General features: G+C 41.7%; 1 protein-coding gene across 2 annotated transcripts in view; it reads left to right on the forward strand.

Moving 5' to 3' along the window:
- The window catches only part of LOC122561070 (5-hydroxytryptamine receptor 7), a 48,911-nt gene that overhangs the window by 15,315 nt on the left and 13,674 nt on the right, over positions 1-19,922 (forward strand). The gene's annotated exons all lie outside the window — the stretch shown is intronic.

Below are 19,922 nucleotides of genomic sequence, written 5' to 3' on the forward strand. Positions count from 1 at the left end.
TTGACAAAGAGAAAGAGTGCTTATGTTAAGTATCAGACAGTAAATATACTTAAGAACTAAGCTGAAGACTGAGTGTCAGAAGAGAGGTGAAAAAACAAATATGAAAACCAAAGAGGGATTTTGAGAAAAGACTGACAGCTAAGATAAAAGGAAATCAAAAAGCCTTTGATAAATAGTAAAAGGTGGTAAAAGGATGCACTAAAAGGGGGATTAAGGTCAAAAGGGGAATTTGCATTTGGAGGGAAGAGGCATAGCTGAGGTTCTTAAATAAATATTTTGCATCTACCTTTACTTAATGAGGCAGTTACCTCCCAGACTACAGTGACAAAGTAGGAAACTCAATCATTAGAAAGTTTTGAAATTGATACGGAGGAAGTATTGGGAAAGCTGTCATTACTTCAAGTAGATAAGGCACTGAGAGCAAGATGAGATGTTCTGACGATATTGCAGGATTGCAGGAAGTCAGAGTGGAAATTGCCTTGTAACTGGAAATTTCAAACCTCCTGGATTTGGCAGTGCTGCCAGAGGATTGCAAACATTGTGCAGTTGTTTACAAACCATCGTAAAGGCAAGGTCACTAATTACAGATCAGTCAGTTTACCTCAGTAGTGGAGAATAGTCTGGAAATAATTATACAGGATAGTTGCATGGAAAAGTATGGATTCATTCAGAAGAATCAGGATGAATTTGTTAAGGGAAAATGATGTCCAACTAACTTGCTGAAATGTTTTTGAAGAGGTGTCGTTTTCCAACAGATACAGGTCTTACTCCCAGTGTGGACAAGGACACAGACAAAGGGAGGATGAATGAACCATCCTTAAAGAAGAGGGAGAATGAGAAATGTAGTGGTCTTAGGGAATAACATGGTTAAGGGAATAGATACTTTTCTCTGCATCAAAGACAATAGAGTCCTGAAGGTTATGTTGCCTACTAGGTGCCAAGGTTAAGAACATCTCATCTGAGCTGGAGAGGAACATGGAGTGGGAGGGGAAGCATCAGTTGTTGTAGGACCTAGGTAGGACAAGGAAAGAGGTTCAGCTGAGGGATTACAAACAGCTCAGGGCTAAATTAAAAAGCAGAAGCACAAAGGCAGTGATCTCAGGATTACTATCTGAGCCACATGCAAATTCATGTACAGTGAATACAATTAGAGATATATATGCAAAGGTTGGTGTAGGAGAAATGGGCTCTGATTCAAGGGGCACTGATACCACCAGTACTGGGGAAAGAGTGAGCTATCCCATTGGGATGGGGTTAATTTGAACAAAGCTGTTCCATCGATTAGCAAAGGGAATGTCTAATCAGAGGAGAGTTAACAAAGGAGAGTATCTAATCAAAAACTAAGGCATATAAAGCAGCAAAAATTAATGGTTGGCCAGAGGATTATGACTTTTTTAACAATCTGATGACTAAAACATTAACAAAGAGGGATAAAATTGATTACAAATGTAAATTGGTAAGAAATATAAAAACAAGCAGCAAGAGCTTCAATGAGTAGATAAATGAAATAAGGTTGTTAAAGTGGGTGTGGGACCCTCGGAGTATGTGACTAGGGAATTATTAATGGGAAGAGATGGCAGAAATTAAAACAAAATTTTGCTCCCGATATTGGGGACATTACAAACGTTGTACTGATAGCTAACAGACAAGCTCATGGAAGGAAAGGTCTTGTAATAGCCTCTGTCACAAGAGGCAAAGTATTTGTCAAACAAACATGACTGAAGGCAAACAAGTTGCGGGTCCTGATGTTCTACATCTAAGGGTTTTAAAGGAAGTGGTTGCAGAGATAGTGGAGGCAGTGGTCAAATAATTTCAGAACTTTTTAGATTCCAGGAGGCTCCAACAAATTAGTAAACTGCTAATGTGATGCCCTGCTCGAGAAGGGACGGAGATCTAAGATCTATCATTGGAAAAATGTTAGAATCCATTATTAAGGAAGAAATAGTGGGGCATTTAGAAAAATGTACCAGAATCCAACAAAGTTAACATGGTATTGTAAAGGGAAATCATATTTGACTAATTTGCTAGAGTTCTGTGAGATATAGCAAGCAGATAAAGAGGAACTGGTAGATAATGTTTATTTGGATTTCTAGAATGCATTCAATAGGTGCCACCTAAAAGGTTATTGAAAGAGATTAGAGCTCACGGCATTCTGGATAATATATTAGATTGGATTGATGATTGGTAAATAAATAGGAGACAAAGAGTCAGAATTAATAGGTCATTTTCAAGTTGGAAAGACATAACTGGTGGAGTGCCTCAATTATTTCAATTAGACCTCAATTATTTACAATCTATATGAACTACTTAGAATAGTGGAAGAGTATAATGTATCCAAATTTCCTGCCAATACAAAAATATGTGGGAGGGCATGTTGTGTTGGGGGCATAAGGAATCTGCATAGATAGGTTGAGTGAGTGAACAAAATCTTGGCAGATGAAGTTTAATATAGTAAAGTCATGCATTTTGGCAGGGAGGATTAAAAAGCTAATTATTATTTAAATAGAAAGAGACTCCAAATCATGCAGTACAGAGGGATGTGGGTGTTCTTGTGCATGAACGCAATACATTAGCATGCAGTTTCAGCAAGTAATTATGAAGTCATGGAATTTTGGCGGTTGGAGTTTAAAAACTGAGAAGTTTTATGGCAACTGTATGGAGTATTGGTGAGACTACAGCTGGTACTGTGAACAGTTTTGGTCTTTGTATTTAAGAAAACATTGGAGGTCGTTCCAAAAGGAATCGCTAGGCTGATTCCAAGGATGCAGGGGTAGACTTATCAAAAATGGCTAAGTAGGTTGGATCTTTATTCATTAGAGTTTAGAAAAATGAGGGGTGCCTTTATTGAAATAATCAAGATTTTGAGGGGGCTTGACAAAGGGAGATGTTAAGGAGGGTTTCGAACTAGGTGATGTAGTTACAGAATAAGGGGACACTCATTTGAAACTGAGGTGCAAAGGAATTTCTTTTCTTGGAGCATAATGAATGCCTGGGATTCTGTACCCGAGAGAGTTGTGGAGTCGTGTATGTAACGAGAAGATAGATAGAGCTTTGAAATAGGAGGAGTTAACATGAAAGAGGAATTGAGGTCTGAGGCAGATCTGCTTTGATTTTCTAAGCTTGAGGTGTTGAAAAGTCTTCTCCTGCTCCTAGTTCTCATGCTGTCATTGTCTAGGTAATGAGAGGGTTGATGAGAGTTCTGCAACTGATGTAGTGATAAGAAGCAGAGAATAATTGTTACTAGGTATTTTTCAGGCTGCAAATGGAGTTCCCCAGGAGTCAGTCTCGGGATCCTTGATTTTCCTAACATATATAAATGATCTTTGTGTGAAGGGGGCATTTCAAAGTTTATTGATGATGCAAAACTTGGTACAATTATAAAGTTTGAGGAGGACAGTGTGGAATTCCAAAAGACTGTTGTGACATTGGTGACATGTGTGGATGGCGGCAGATGAAGTTCAGTGTGGCGGAGTGTGGGCTGATGCACTTTGGTGCAAAGAACACAGAGAGTCAATATAAAGTAAAGGGTACTGATCTAAAGGGTGTGTTGGGGCAGGGAGACCTGGATGTGAGTGGTTATGTATCATTAAAGATGGAAGGATAGGTAAAGAAAATCATTAATATGGCTTACAGCCTTCTAGCCTTCATAAGTAGAGACACAGAGTAGTAGAGCAGGGAGGTTATATTGAAGTTATATAAGACATTAGTTAGAGTATTATGTACAGTTTGAGGCATCGCATTATAGGAAGGATGTGAATGCATTACAGACAGTGCAGAAGTGGTTTACAAGAATGGTTCCTGAGATGGGCCATTTAATTCAGAGGAAAGATAGGAGAATTTTGAACTGTTTTTCTTAGATAGATGAAGGCTATGAGGAGATTTGATAGAAGTTTTCAAAACCATGAAGAGTCCAGACACAGTGAATAGGGAGAAATTGTCCCCACTTCAAAACAGATCATAAAGCAGAGGGCACAGTTGTTTAAAAGAATCAAATGCAAGGTGAGAAACATCTTTTCACATAGTGAGTAGTCAGGGTATAAAATACCCTTCCTTGAAATGTGGTGGAGGCAGGTTCAATTGAGGCATGGCATTATCTGTTTCAGTTGTGTTAAGACTACGTCCATCAAGTGCTCATTTCAGGCAGAAAGTAGGTTGTTATAGAGTGGTTCATGTTCAGCTGGAACTGTCATTATTTGGAGGCTCATGACCAGCTTTTGCAAATGTCCCAAGTACAACGGTGATGGGTTCGTGAAGAGAAGGAAAATATCCATTTGCATTTTGCATTCAGATGCTCGCTAACTGTCACGTAGGGTTTTTATCCCTATTATTTCCTTATATTTAAAAAATGCTCCTTTCATCCCTATTTCTTGAAAGATTTGTTACCTCTTTCATATTCTTTCCTCTTTCAAAATGCTATTCGTTTGATTAGACTATTCCTTTCAGAGTTTCCTGGTACTTCCCTTTTCATGGTAATTCAGAGTAATATGTAACGATACTCTTGTGGTGCGGGTGCAGAGTCCCTACAGGAGATCTGTGTTCAGGTTTCACTTGCTCCAGACATTTGTCATAACGCATCTGATTACAGTATCTGTAATTATGCTCTTGGGTGCAGAGTAGTGTTCCTGGGAGGTCTGGGTTTAAGACTCTCCTGTCCTGGATGTATGTCATAACTGGCATTCCTTCTAATTTTCTTGCTGGCTATGTGGGTCTCCGAGGCCTATATGAGGAAGTGATGTCCGAACCAGGAATCAATGCATGCCGTTGGTCATAACATGACTGAACAGGCTGATTAAAATAACAATCATTACAATGTGCATTTTGCTTGCCCTACAAAGGGCTTAAATGGCTTGGATCATCCGTTTGAAGGTTATTTGGCTGGAATTTCCTTCACACCTGTCCCTCCTCCTCCAACCTTTTCTCCCTGCCACCATCCCTTCACCACCAAGATTTCTATACATCTCCCATTCTGGCCTCTTGCGAACCCTAATCGTTTTTAATTCACTATTGCTAGTCACACCTTCAACTGCCAAAGGCCTCATCTCTAAAATTTTCTCAATAAATGTTTTAATCTCTCTGATCTTCTCACCTGCTTTAAACCACTCTTTAAAATCTCCTTCAACAATGTCTCAAGTAATCTATATCCTGATGAGGCTCAATGACCAGTTCAGTTTTGATAAGTCTCCTGGAAAGCACCATGGAGCATTTTACCATGTTAAAGGTGCTACATAAATACAAGTTGTTGCTGTTATTAAGTCCTTTGACAGCTACAGGGAGAGGCTGAACAGGCTGGGGCTGTTTTCCCTGGAGCATCGGAGGCTGAGGGGTGACCTCATAGAGGTTTACAAAATTATAAGGGGCATGGATAGGGTAAATAGACAAAGTCTTTTCCCTGGGATTGGGGAGTCCAGAACTAGAGGGCATAGGATAGGGTGAGAGGGGAAAGATATAAAGGAGACCTAAGGGGCAACTTTTTCACGCAGAGGGTGGTACGTGTATGGATGTGGTGGAGGCTGGTACAATTGCAATATTTAAGAGGCATTTGGATGGGTATATGAATAGGAAGGGTTTGGAGGTATATGGGCCGGGTGCTGGCAGGTGGGACTAGATTGGGTTGGGATATCTGGTTGGCATGGACGGGTTGGACCGAAGGGTCTGTTTCCATGCTGTACATCTCTATGACTCTATGTAAGGCTAACCATTTCAAGATGTTGCATCTGTTCTTACAAATTAATTCTTTTGTGGAGGTGCTTTAGTTCTTGTGGATTTTTGTTTGACGTGTTTGTGAGATGTGAATGTCACTGGCTGGGCCGACATTTATCACCCTTGAGGAAGATGATGGTGAGCTGCCTTCTTGAATTTTGCAATCCAAATGCTATAGGCCCATTCAGATTTATAGGGAGTTGTGGGGTTTTGGCACAGTTTTGTTGAAAAGAAGACCACATATTTCCTTGTGAGGGAGGCAGGTAATGTGAAGGTGGTACTCTTCACATTCACCTTCTGTTGTTGTTTCTTCGGTGGTATAAGTCATGGGTGTGGAGTTACTACCAAGTAGTCCTAGCAAGTTGATGCAATACATCTTGTACAGTGTACGGCGCATAATCCTGCTATAATGACCAAATGCTGGGGGCAGTGAATGTTTGAGATGGGGTGTCTATCAAGTTATTTCACAGCTTGGTCCTGGGTGGTATTGTCTCTTTAGAATGTGATCCATTTAAGCAAACGGAAAGTATTCCTGACTTTTCGTGCCTGGGCTTTTCCTGACTTTTCTTCTTTGTGATAGTTAGCATAACAGGATTGCAGAACAGGCATTTCCTTGCTACTAAAGCTCCTAAAAGAGTAACATTATTAAGTCTCAGATGATGCAATTATTGTAAATTGTATCTGTGATAAATCTTGGTCATGTGACTGTGGAAAGGGCATATTAAATAATAAACCTTTAAAAAAGGAAGACAGATTTAATATTTCAGAAATGGCAACCATTCAGATAGAATTAAATTGATAAAGCTCTTTAAAACAAAAGGATTTGGGCTCCTGCATTATTATAGTGCAGAAAAGCAAGCAGGTAATAATGAACTCCCACACATCATTAGCTTGACTGCAGTTAGAATCTTCTGCCAGATTATGCAAGCCTTACTTTAGAAAAGGTATCAAGGCCATGAAAGATGAGAGTTTGCCTTCAGCAAGATGTTTTATCTGATGCGGCAATGCTTATGGTATCTCCTGCAACAAAAGAAATGGAATGTGGACATCATGGTATTGAAAAAAGTAACAGGCATTTATTACAATTAACCAATGTGTACAAACATTACATACCTCGGGCACATAAGTGCCTGGGCTAATGTTAAGCTATTATCTTATAATAGAGCAGCATGAATCCTGTAGAGTGTCACGCTTCAAGTGTTCCAAGGTTAGATGAAGTGTGTGGTATTTATACCCTTAGCTCACATGCTTGATTCAATGATGATACAATGAGCATGGGCAGTGTCTTATAAGCAGCCTGAATGATATAGGCTACGATGACAAGTGCTCAAGAAGTCTAGCCAGGTCTACCTGTATGTTGGGAGCAACTTCTTGCATATTTTAACTAAGTTCTGAGTGTCACGGCAAGATCTTCATGTCGCAGCAGTGTGTTGCTATTTGGAGGTATAATTGCGTGTTAATGACCCTATTATGTGCACATCTAACCTCATTAATATGCAGTTTCTCATCCTGTCATCCGCCCCGACCAAATTAAATACAGAGGGTTCCTGATTTACGAACATGTGACTTCCCAACCCTAGTCCTTATGAACATGTTCCAAAGCAGGGGTGTAATTTTAAAGATCCGACAAACGAACATATCCTGTACTTACAAACAGCTGCTTCATATTGTCCTCCAACTTGTGTACAAATCAGCTTGAGAACGGAACTCCTTTATAAGCCAGGTCTGCCTGTAGAGAGGATTCTCGCCATGGAAGTCCCAGTGGGTACCTGGTAACTTCAGATCATCACTAACTCCACACTGCTCATCATGTGACAGCATCTCAGGACATGATTACTGGGTACCAGCCGCGCACACCCTTCATCAAAGACATTTACATGTTACAATTACCAACCCCTCAGGATCCACATGGCATCTCTCTGATCCACTTGCATGACGCTTAGGAAGTTGAGTCCTGTGTTTCAGGGCACAATGAGAAACAATTCTTTGGTGTAGGGACAAGCATCCAGCTCTCAGACTGGACCAGGCTCCATCTCCACAGTATTCACTTGCTGTCTGAGCACTCACTCACTTAGCACATACTTACAGGATCTATGCCTTGCCTTGCCGTGTCATGTCGTGCTCGTTAGCACATTGGCACTTCAGCCAGAGTTCAAAGGCTCTCAGTATTGCTGTACTGACCTGCCCTTTTGCTTCGACAGACAGACTGCTTGTCATTAGGAATCTGTCTGGTGAATACATCTTGCTGGATGGCATACTGACACACCTATAGCATGTGCCATCCTTATGCACAGCAAGCACACTGCAAGGAAAGGTCACTGTCAGTCAAGAAGTCCTGGAACTTCTGGTCAGGGGCCCAGTCTGCACATAGTTCAGGGGTTTGAACATCATCAGTCATCAATTCAGACTGGATATGGCTAGGGATCAGTCTGTCCAGGGAGTGGGCAGCAGTCAGTTCTGTGGAGCCAGCACCAGCAGTCAGGGCAATAGCTGTTGATCAGTCAGGGAGTTGCAAATGCAGCACTTAGGGGTTTGGTCAGTCATGTCTAGGGGCTGCTCATTGAAAGGTGAGGAAGATGCAAAGGGAGGCTCAATGCTAAAAAGGGAGTGGGGCAGATGTAGAGGTTATGGGAAGCTGAGGTATATGCTGAGATGGGAACAAGGATAGCAATGGGGGAAGCACCAAGTATAAGGCTGGCATGGTGGATAGCATCATGGAGCACAGTAGGCTGGAGAGGGTGGTTATTGGCAATGACCACCGCAGAGGACATCAGTAAGGTGGAATGTCAGAGCTGAGGAGACAAAGAGGAGAATTGGAGACAGATCTGAGTGGACATGTAAGGGAGGAAATGGGCTGTTAGGATAGTGCTAGCTAAATGGGTGATGGGGTTCTAAGGGAGGACTTAGTGACCATGTGGAGTGCAGTGCTGATGGTATTGACCATGAGCTGTGTTCTACCATTGTTTGCTGTTCAATAGATGCTAACTCCAGCTGGGAAACAGCTGTAACAGGCTGATGGAGTCACCGTCAGTTTGATGGGCAGAAGTGAAGGATCCACAACCATTGGATACTCTGGCAAATGGCAGCTACATTTACTGTGCAATCACTTCATCATCCCCATTTGTGATGCTTGCAGAATAAGTGAGCTTAGGGTTTAAATGCTGGTCAAAGGCAAATGGCAGCTACATTTACTGTGCAATCACTTCATCATCCCCATTTGTGATGCTTGCAGAATAAGTGAGCTTAGGGTTTAAATGCTGGTCAAAGGTAATTTGTACCATGTCGCAGGTCCTTGCATATTGAACATTGGTATCTCAATGAAGCAAATGTTAGCAGGAATGACTTAAGGAAAAGTGAATGCAGCCAAAAATCACCCTCTAACTTGTGAAACATGCAAGGAGGTGGAGATAATCGCTTCACCATTTCTCATGTAAGTTTACCCATGCCCTGTACTGAAGGTAGGGAGAGGTTTCAGAGTTCTGTGGATCTGGGATGGGATGTTGGGGATGGAGGAGAACACTAGCCAGACTCGCTTTGGTCACTCAACTGGTGTGGCCCCTTCTCCAAGTTGGTGCAATACTGATGATTGTATTATAGAGTCATATTGCTGTACTGACCTGCCCTTTTGCTCATGTGCAGTGCTTTACACAATTGGAGCGGGTAACATGGCAGAGTGCTGGATGCTGGGAAACCAGGGGTGGGGGGGGGAGCGGAGGAGGAGTTGGGTGGTGGGGAGGATGGAGAGAACAGGACAAGTCTCCTGAGGATGAAGACTTTCTGCAAGAGGAGACTCTTCTTTTGATTGACAGAGTTCAGGTATTCCAAGCCAGACAGGACCTGATTGACCCCTGGTTCCTGTAGTGGGGAAACTGAGTGTAGCAGAACATGGTAGATTGTAAAATAGTCATTGAGCATTTACCAGCATTTGGTTTGTGTTGTTTTGGTGAACTTCTGCCTCTAATAGTTTTGACTGTGTTCGCTTTTGGTTGCTGTAAATAAATACTGATCTTTGGCTGGAGTTGACCAATTGCTTGCCAGTATGTCAAGTATGCCAGTACCATCAAACAACTTAGCAGCACATATGGCGTGTACTATTAAACCAATGGTCACCAAGTGTTAAGCAACAAAGCAAGATTATACCATTGCATTTCTGCTTTTTCAAGCAACATCAGTGTAAACAAATTATCACCCCCAGCACAACTTAAGCTTGGAAAGCAAGTATGGATGACCTTTCTCAGCAACCAATTATCAAACTGTTCTGAGGTCAAAGACAGAGAAGAATGAAAAAGATACACAATGAGCAAGCAAGTAGTGAATTACCAAAACTGTGCACAGGGCGGAGACTGGGAGTTGGAAATACAAATGCAAATATTTGGATACCAGCAAAGGTTTCTAAATTTGCAAATAGCCCAGATCATACAATGCAATTGCTAATCACAGCTCTACATTGCAAAGGAACAACAGCCAGTTCAAGCCAGTATACAGTGTGTCAATCAGGCACAAAAAATGAGGAAGAGCACTTTGATAATGATGATTGTGTTATAGAGTCATAGAGATGTATGGCATGGAAACAGACCCTTCAGTCCAACCCGTCCATGTCGGCCAGATATCCCGACCCAATCTAGTCCCACCTGCTAACACCTGGCCTATATCCCTCCAAACCCTTTCTATTCAAATACCCATCCAAATGCCTTTTAAATGTTGCAATTGTACGAGCCACCACCACTTCCTCTGGCAGCTCATTCCATACACGTACCACCCTCTGTGTGAAAAAGTTGCCCCTTAGGTCTTTCTTATACCTTTCCCCTCACACCCGAAACCTATGCCTTCTAGTTCTCGACTTCCCCACCCCAGGGAAAAGACATTGTCTATTTATCCTATCCATGCCCTCATAATTTTATAAACCTCTTTAAGGTCACCCCTCAGCCTCCGACGCTCCAGGGAAAACAGCCCCAGCCTGTTCAGCCTCTCCCTATAGCTCAAATCCTCCAACCCTGGCAACATCCTTGTAAATCTTTTCTGAACCCTTTCAAGTTTCACAAAATCTTTCTGATAGGAAGGAGACCAGAATTGCATGCAATATTCCAACAGTGGCCTAACCAATGTCCTGTATAGCTGCAACATGACCTCCCAACTCCTGTACTCTGAGTCACAGAAAACAGAATTATGCTCATGTACTACCCACCTATTGCCAAATTTGCTCATATATTACCTACCTCAACCCTAACGTGCCCTTCTCATGCGATTCTAGGCCCATGTTACCATCCACCATTCCTGGAAGAACCCATCACTCACCTTCATCTGCGCCATCTTTGAAAGGTCATGGTGCACCTGAACAAGTGTTGACAATCTGGCATAGCCCTCACTGGCAATGTCATGGCACAGCAACCACAAAGCAATGGTGCTCCAGGCACACAGTTAGCATTGCTGACACCTATACCCACATTAAATCACCTTAGTCATAACTTAACCATTGAGCCACACACTTTACCAGCCCTTAGCTATATCCCATCTAACCACCCTCTCTAAGTCACGGCTACCGTGTCCCCAATGCCCACTGTAGACTTACATCCTGTACCTTGCAGGATAGGTACACATTCCTCCCTGTTGCACTTGTTTGACAATTATGTTATCTTGCTGCTGTTTCTGTGACTCAACACAATCAGCATTATTAAAATGCTCTTCCTCATATTTTTTGTGTCTGATTGACACACTGTATACTGGCTTGAACTGGCTGTTGTTCCTTTGCAATGTAGAGCTGTGATTAGCAATTGCATTGTATGATCTGGGCTATTTGCAAATTTAGAAACCTTTGCTGGTATCCAAATATTTGCATTTGTATTTCCAACTCCCAGTCTCCGCCCTGTGCACAGTTTTGGTAATTCACTACTTGCTTGCTCATTGTGTATCTTTTTCATTCTTCTCTGTCTTTGACCTCAGAACAGTTTGATAATTGGTTGCTGAGAAAGGTCATCCATACTTGCTTTCCAAGCTTAAGTTGTGCTGGGGGTGATAATTTGTTTACACTGATGTTGCTTGAAAAAGCAGAAATGCAATGGTATAATCTTGCTTTGTTGCTCAACACTTGATGATCATTGATTTGATACCATATGTCCTGCTAAGTTGTTTGACTATGGATAGTGGACTGAGCATGTGATCTGGGCCATTCATGACTAAGTACACAGAAGGTGGTACGTGTATGGAGTGAGCTGCCAGAGGAAGTGGTGGAGGCTGGTACAATTGCAACATTTAAGAGGCATTTGGATGGGAATATGAATAGGAAGGGTTTGGAGGGATATGGGCCGGGTGCTGGCAGATGGGACTAGATTGGGTTGGGATATCTGGTTGGCATGGACAGGTTGGACCAAAGGGTCTGTTTCTATGCTGTACATCTCTATGATTCTATGATTCTATGTCTTTAAGTGATTTTCCAGTGTACTGCTGTCCATACCTAATCCAGTATACCAGATAAACTGAAACTAGTGCAGATCCTGTCAGCAGCAGTTATGTTCTTGTCTTCTTACGTTATTAACAATGGGAAATTCTGAGAAGTAATCCGTCACAAGAATGTGATCTTCCCAGTTCATAGTGAATAGATCTGCTGCCAATTCCACCCAAGGAATGAATGGAACGTCATTACTGGGGTTGATATGTTTGACATGTCTCACATGTGTTCACAAGTTGTTGAATATCCTGATCCATCTCTGGCCAGTACTCAGATTCACATGTTAACCATCTTATGCAATCAATGCTCATGTTTCCTCCATGTAACATAGACATGATATCTTGATTTAGTACATTTGGCATTAGGACTTGTTTGCTCTTAAAAATAACATGTCATAATATACCAAGTTAACTTCTACATGGACAGAATGAACTAATCTTCTCAGTTTGAATCTAAATTTGCTCATCTTCAGCAGCTACCAATTGCAACTGTTCACACTGGTTCAGGCAAAGTGTAACAGATCAAACTTTGTGAGATTAAACTTTGTGAGATTAAACTTTGTGAGATTAAACTTTGTGAGATTAAACTTGAAATCCAAGAGCATCAATATTTAGATCAAGAGGAGAAACTTGGGCTTTGTGTGTGTGGGATAGTCTGCTCAGTGGATGAGACAAAATCATTCTGTTCTTTGACTTCTTTCTCACTTCATAGCCTGTTCAGATATGTCTTTATGCATTGAAGTATATAGGACATGAACCCAGGTCCCCTGGCTCAAAGGTAGGATCAATGCCATTGCACCACATAAAGAGAGTCCTTCTCTCTTTATAGTCACATCCTTGATGATTATTGACTGTGTTGATTGTGTTATGCATGATTTGCACCGTTGCAGTGAGCATGGTTCGAATTTCCTAAATCGTGATTATACCCAGATCATTAGCCAAGATTGATATATACAAGATTGATATATGCTGCACTGTTGGTATCTACTAGGTAAGATTTGTGTGTTTGGCATTGCAGTGTGATTCTACCAATGCATGGGATTGGTAATCCATTCTAAGGAGTTTTAGTCAACTTGTTCAGTCATGATAAACACACCTCTGACCTTCTGACCAAGAGGCATGAAACTACCACTGCACTGTAAGAGTCCTTGGTGATCCATCATACAGAGTGAGACAGTCTCTCTAAGCTGTGCCATGGAATCCTATTTGCCAGGATGTATGTCTATCAAGGAGTGGTATTAAGTTGGCACTAATTCTCAGGTTGATTTTTGCTTTTAGTGGGTGTGCTGAGCAGCCTTTACAGGACAAATGATTGTAAAAGCTTCTGACCATCTTATTATCATTAACATGGTGTGAACAATATGGAACACTTGGTCATCTTCTGAAATTTGTCTTCTATCACCTGGTTGAAGTTGAACTTCACTGATATACTTGTCCTTGTGCACCATCTTAATACTTGATGCCAGTATTATGGCCTTGTAGTGTCTTGTTGGTTATCTGTGTTTTGTTCTGGGATCTGGCTTGATTTTTGGAATCAGATGTCGTGTACTTGTATACCTAATGTTATTTGGTGCCACATAGTTTACAGATATCAACAAACCACATCTGTTACAGATTTTGTGGATTTGGTGTGCTTTGCTAACCGTAGCAGTAGTGTTGGCTGCACCGAAAGCATGTCATTGTTGTTGGTCTGCCAATATGGCTTCATACTTGCATCCAACCCCAAGTAATGTGTGAATAGTATGTCCTCCTCTTGTTGCTCAAAGATCCTCCCTAAAGGCTTGAATTAGCATAAGGTAGACTAACTCAATGAGTATCTCTGATAGTTGCTCTATGATAATGTTATGCTCACTCCTTCCAAAAAAAACCAATCAATAGAAACATGGAAAATGGAAGCATGAGTAGACCATTCAGCCCTTCAAGCCTGCTTTGCCATTCAATATGATCCAACTCAATGTCTTGTTCCCACTTTCTTGCCATACCCTTTGATCCCTTTAGCCTTAAAAACTATATTTGACTCCTTCTTGAAAACGTTGAATGTTTTGGCCGCAACCGCTCTCTGTGGCAGAGAATTCCACAGATTCACCACTGTCTGGGTGAGGAATGTTCCTCTTTTTCTCAGTCTGAAATGGCTGTATAAACTCCCTGGTCACTGGGAACATCTTTCCCATGTTTATCCTATCTACTACTTTTAGAATTTTGTAGATTTCTATGAAATTCCCCCCTTATTCTTCTAAACTCCGGAGAATCCAGTCCTAATTGATCCAAACTCTTTTCATATGTCAGTCCTCCCACCCCAAGAATCTTTAAGTTAATCCTTTGACTGAACAAATCTTTGAGAACCTTTTAGATCTTTTCTAGATCTTTCTGGTGATCTGTGGAAATATCTGATATATTAATTCTTTGAACCCCTCATTTGCAGTGGCAAGCAAGATTTTTAGAGCTGGTTTCTTGAATCATCTATTGCTTGATATGTAAAATAAAACTGCATAGGGTATTTGAACAATTGTAATTCAGGAAGGGTGCCACTGGATGGCCAATCCATAATGAGGTTTTTGCTAGCTGTGGTAAATATATTGCTCTGATTCAATAGAGCAAGTCACGTGACCTTGACTTTGTGCGAGGATAAGTTAAACTTGCTGTTTCTTTAACAGCGAAGATTTTCCAGCTGTTGAAATAAGACATTGTTACTTGTGTACCAACTTTCAGGAATACAAGGGTCCTAGATTTATGAATGTTTATACTTACAAACAAGATCCCATCTTACTATTAATTTTAATATGACATCTAAATGTTCACTTACACCTATGAGTGATATTTTATACTGTACCACATTGTATTTCAAATCAACTCAGGAAACCGTTCGTAACCTGGGGACCTCCTGGAGTGTTCTAGCCTTCCAACGTTCTGGTTTCCAATGCACTGGCCTTGTATCCCAGCTCAAACAAGTATTCAAGACATTTTTTTGTTTTAAATAATACAATCTTATTAATTTATTTCATCCTGAAAGAAAGTACATTCTACTCAAAAGTAACTTTTCTTTTTTTGATGTCCAGTGCTGTATTTACAGATTTGTATGACTGTCTGTACCCATGGAAACTAATGCTGCTTAAGGGTATGGACATCTCCCTTTGTCTGACTTTGTTGCTGTCCATTAGTCTTTGATTTGTTTTACAAGTATCTACCTCCAAGATCTTGGATTTTTTTTATAAATGGCCATCGCACTGCTATAATAAGGCAAGGTCGCCTTCAAAAAGTGGTTTTACCAGATGCAGCAATGCTTATGTTGTCTCCCATAATAAAATAAATCATTTATGGATATTTTGGCATTGAAAAATACAACAGACACTTATTACACCTAACTATTATGTTTCAAATATTCCATTGCTCAGAGACATAAATTTGGGTTAACATTAAGGATTAGATTAGATTACATTACAGTGTGGAAACAGGAGTTATTTTACAACAGAGGAGCATGCTTCCCATAGGGTTCATGCTTCTAATGATCCAAGATAAGATGGAAATTCGAGAGGCTTATACCATTAGGAGGCATGCCATGACTCAGCAATAGTACCATGAGCATTTCTCTGACAGGTATTCTGATGTACTGACAGTGAGATACAACACAGCATGAAGGTGGATGGCCTTTACTGATCACAGAACCATCAAGAATCTGCTTTTCTTTCCCATGGAATGGATAGTTCTGTAAGTGGCAAGGAATACAAATGATAAAGATAAAAATTACCCTCACAGTGAATGGTAGCGGCATCCAGAATAGACTTTAAATGGTAAGTGGATAAATATTTGAAAAATAATGTTTTTATAGGGTTCATGGAAAGGACAGGTGATGAATAGTTCTCAGGGGAAAACTCTGTCAGAGAGCCAGCTCAGATATATGAGGATAAATGTCTCCTAAAGTGCTGTAAAATCCTATCAAAGCAAACTGCACTGAATTGTTCCCGTACTACCATCTTCTTAGTAGTAATGATAGTATTTTGAACAGAGTTCCTTAGGCAGTATTGGCTATTGCAGGACCTTATGGTGCAAGACTGATGCAGCACAAATATATCCTAACAACCAAAATGCTTGATTACAGATTGAAGATTAGAATATTTAGAATACAGGTATGTCTCCAAGTGACAGAATTAAGGTAGATGCAATTAAGTGGATTACATTCAGATAGGAAAATGCAGGACAAAGATAAATTTGCTATTGTCCTACTGGACCATAGGGCTGCTCTCTCATTGGAACAGAGAGAGAGAGAGAGAGAGAGAGACGTCTGGTGGTGGTTTAACCTGAGGATCACCATGCTTCAGGCAATGAGTGAGGTTGAGAAATGGTAACCTCATCCAGGGGTGGGTGGGGGTGGTGAGAATTGAACCTATCATGTTAACATCACTCACCAGCCATCCAAGCTAACTGACACCCTGCCATAAGAGGATATGAGGGGTAGAAATTGATGAAACAGGGTGGGAGGAGGACCATGTAGAATCATACCATTGGCAGAGACCACGTAGGCCTGAGGGCCTGTTATGGTCCTCTATATTCCAGATAATTGCTAGGGGTTAAGGTTATGTTTCGTTTGGCTAAGTCTGAGTTGCACTGAGTTGCGTCAAGATCTTACAAGTTTTCATGTTATCTTTCCAAACTCACCTCATTAATAACCTGTCTCTCCTATCCAATTCTCAGTCCTATCTTAGCAGGCAGCTTTCCCAAACATCACCACTCAGTGGATATCCACCAAGATAAGAGCATTCCTTGCTCCAGTGTCATCATTAAAAGATTTCAGGGGCAGCCTAGTGGAGCCTGGTAGACAAAAGAGAGAGAGGTGTCATGCCCAGTGGGTTGGAAATGATGTACTAATGAATGAGAGTGACTGTGGGATTATTGCAGGAGTTGCAATGGAATGAAGAGTGGCACTTACTCGTTTGGCATCCTTGCAGGACAGTCCGTCTCTTTGCGAGGGCCAGGAATCTCCCCTTGTAGGGGGTGGGAACATGGATGATGGGCCCTCCCTCACCCATACAGGCTCTCTCTGCCTGGTTATGTGCTGTCTTCTCATGGAATGGGGAAAGGGGGCAAAGAGTGAGGTAACAGTAGGTGGAGTGGTTGTTACTCTTAGTGCATATGGGGGAAAGGCAGGGTGAGGTGTTGAGAGGGAGTGAGTAGGAAGTGCAGACGGCATATGGGGGTAATAGTGTGGGAGGTTGTGGGGAGGCATCTACATGGAACAAGGGAGACCGCTGAGATGTAGCGGGAGAGAGAGAAGAAAATGTAATGGGGGGAACATTGTTGGCATGGTTGAAAAACACTTATGCATCACTTAGTTTACGCATAATGATCCTGATGTTAACTTGCATGTGGTAATAAGTGTCTCTGTGGAGGTGTTAAACATATTTTTACACCATCCGATAGCTCTTCATGATCATGAGTTGTGACCATTATGCGTCATTTGGGAGCAGGGGGGAATAATCCATACACATGGGCTTTGGGTCATTTGTTCCTCTTTGGTCAACATCCTTCATGTTCAGCTCCCTCTGTGTGCAAAGAGTTATCCAGCCATGACCGTGTCAGTGAGGTACAACATATAGACAGGTCAATGCTACAGGATGGCCAGGGAGTAGGCTGCCTGTGCATTGTACACTGCATGGGCCTGAGGCCAATGATCCTTCCCTTTTAAAGTTCAATGATCATTGGTGGATGCAGCCCTGTCCCACACATACTGAGTGAGCTTGCAGCCATCTTCTTCCCCATTGCACACTTTTCAGTCCCAGTCCAGCACGATAAAAGGTGACAGTGTGTGCCCCTTGGACAGTGGCTTCCAGCCTCAGCCTGAATGTGCCAAAATGGCCCCAAACATCTACATCCCAAAAGCTTCACACTGGCCTCAAGTTCCCACTCAACCTGTTGACCTGCCCCTCCACCAACCCCTGGAATACGAGGTGACCACGCCAGATTTGGTCATTCATTGTCCCCTCTTGAGGCCAGGGTATTCCTCACTGTACATGACTCTCTTTTCCATTGTACCCTGCCCAGCCTCACTTTACTGTATTTCCCAACCTGTCTATCCAGCTGCCCTCCCCCTTCATAATGGTATTTTTGCCCTTGTCCAGAGTCTGCAGCCCCCAGTCCTGAAGACTTACCTGATGAGGCTCAGTCCTACAGCAACAGCAGTACATGTCCCCCAAACACATCCCACCTAGCCACTTCCCCTCCCTTCCAAACCTTCCCCTCATTTTTGGTGGACGGATGTGATGGACCAACTATTGCCCTTGCACTCAATAGACAAGACTGGACAGGAGGATCTGATCATACCCCCCCTAACCATGACCTACAGTGTCCATTGCTCATTGTTTAGATTAGATTAGATTAGATTACAGTGTGGAAACAGGCCCTTCGGCCCAACAAGTCCACACCGACCCGCCGAAGTGAAACCCACCCCTACCCCTACATTTACCCCTTACCTAACACTACAGGCAATGTAGCATGGCCAATTCACCTGACCCTGCACATCTTTGGATGGTGGGAGGAAACCGGAGCACCCGGAGGAAACCCACGCAGACACGGGGAGAACATGCAAACTCCACACAGTCAGTCGCCTGAGGCGGGAATTGAACCCGGGTCTCTGGCGCTGTGAGGCAGCAGTGCTAACCACTGTGCCACCGTGCCGCCCTCTCTCCTGGGCTGACTATTGTGAGCCAATGAACTGACTGTGACTGATACTCAGGACTGCAGAAGTATAGACTCCCTGATCGAAACCCTTAATTTGATGCTAAGGCCATATAGTAGGCAATATAATGTGGTGGTGGGAAGACATCAGGATCTTGACTTGGCATCTCCACCTGGTATTTTCCCCTCCATAAGTCCCCAGCCCATCACCACTCAGCTTGGAAATCACAGCCCAGTGCTGTAGGTGCCAATATACTGCAGTTAGATACTTCAAAAACTCGCCCTGGAACTTTGAACAAGGTTTTTGTAAGAGCTGTTACTTATTCTCTAGCTTCATATCAATCTGGTTCAAACTTGTGTTCAGTCCTTACTCACCTATTGCACGTAGAAAGGTTCTTCAGGTAGTTTCAAAGGTGGGTTTGCATAACATCCTCTTCAATATGTATGAGCAATATACATAATCTTATTTACTGCTCAGATAATACACTTGACTATTACAACGAAGGAAGTGTTGTTATGCATGCATTTTCCTTCTGAAAACACAATTCTATCCAGCAGTGCAGATTTCCAGTTGGAAGAGTTGCCAATTGGAATCTGAAACTGTCCATTGTTACATTTTACAAATAGGGTAATGAAGCAATTATAATGACTTTTGTAATTTTGAAAGCAATATGCAACTTGATTTTCAAACAATTGTTTATCATGGAGTATTTTCTGGCTCTAAACTTATTCAGTCACTGGCAACAACCTAGATTTCTCAGAGACCAAGTATATATGGAAAAGAAAAAGTCTTAACTCAATTCAGATCAATATTTAACTGAGAAGAATGTTCAATTGTAATGACGAGCTGTTGGATAGATTTACTAACCTGCTTTACTTGAAATTTCAAGGTTTTATGTCTAAAAAAGGAATAAGATTTCTAGAAATGCATTATTTGTTTAAAAGCCAATTAGAAAAATATGGCATTAGTTCCTGATAAATTCCATTTAATAGGTTCTATTTAATCTATTAGGTGGCCTTGGTGTTGAATCACAGTCATTCCTTCTTCATGGAATCAGCATTGTAAAAGTCACTTGATAGTCACAATCATCATAATTATATCTATATTT

This window comes from Chiloscyllium plagiosum, chromosome 22 (genome assembly GCF_004010195.1).
Source record: "Chiloscyllium plagiosum isolate BGI_BamShark_2017 chromosome 22, ASM401019v2, whole genome shotgun sequence".
Classification (NCBI taxonomy): domain Eukaryota; kingdom Metazoa; phylum Chordata; class Chondrichthyes; order Orectolobiformes; family Hemiscylliidae; genus Chiloscyllium; species Chiloscyllium plagiosum.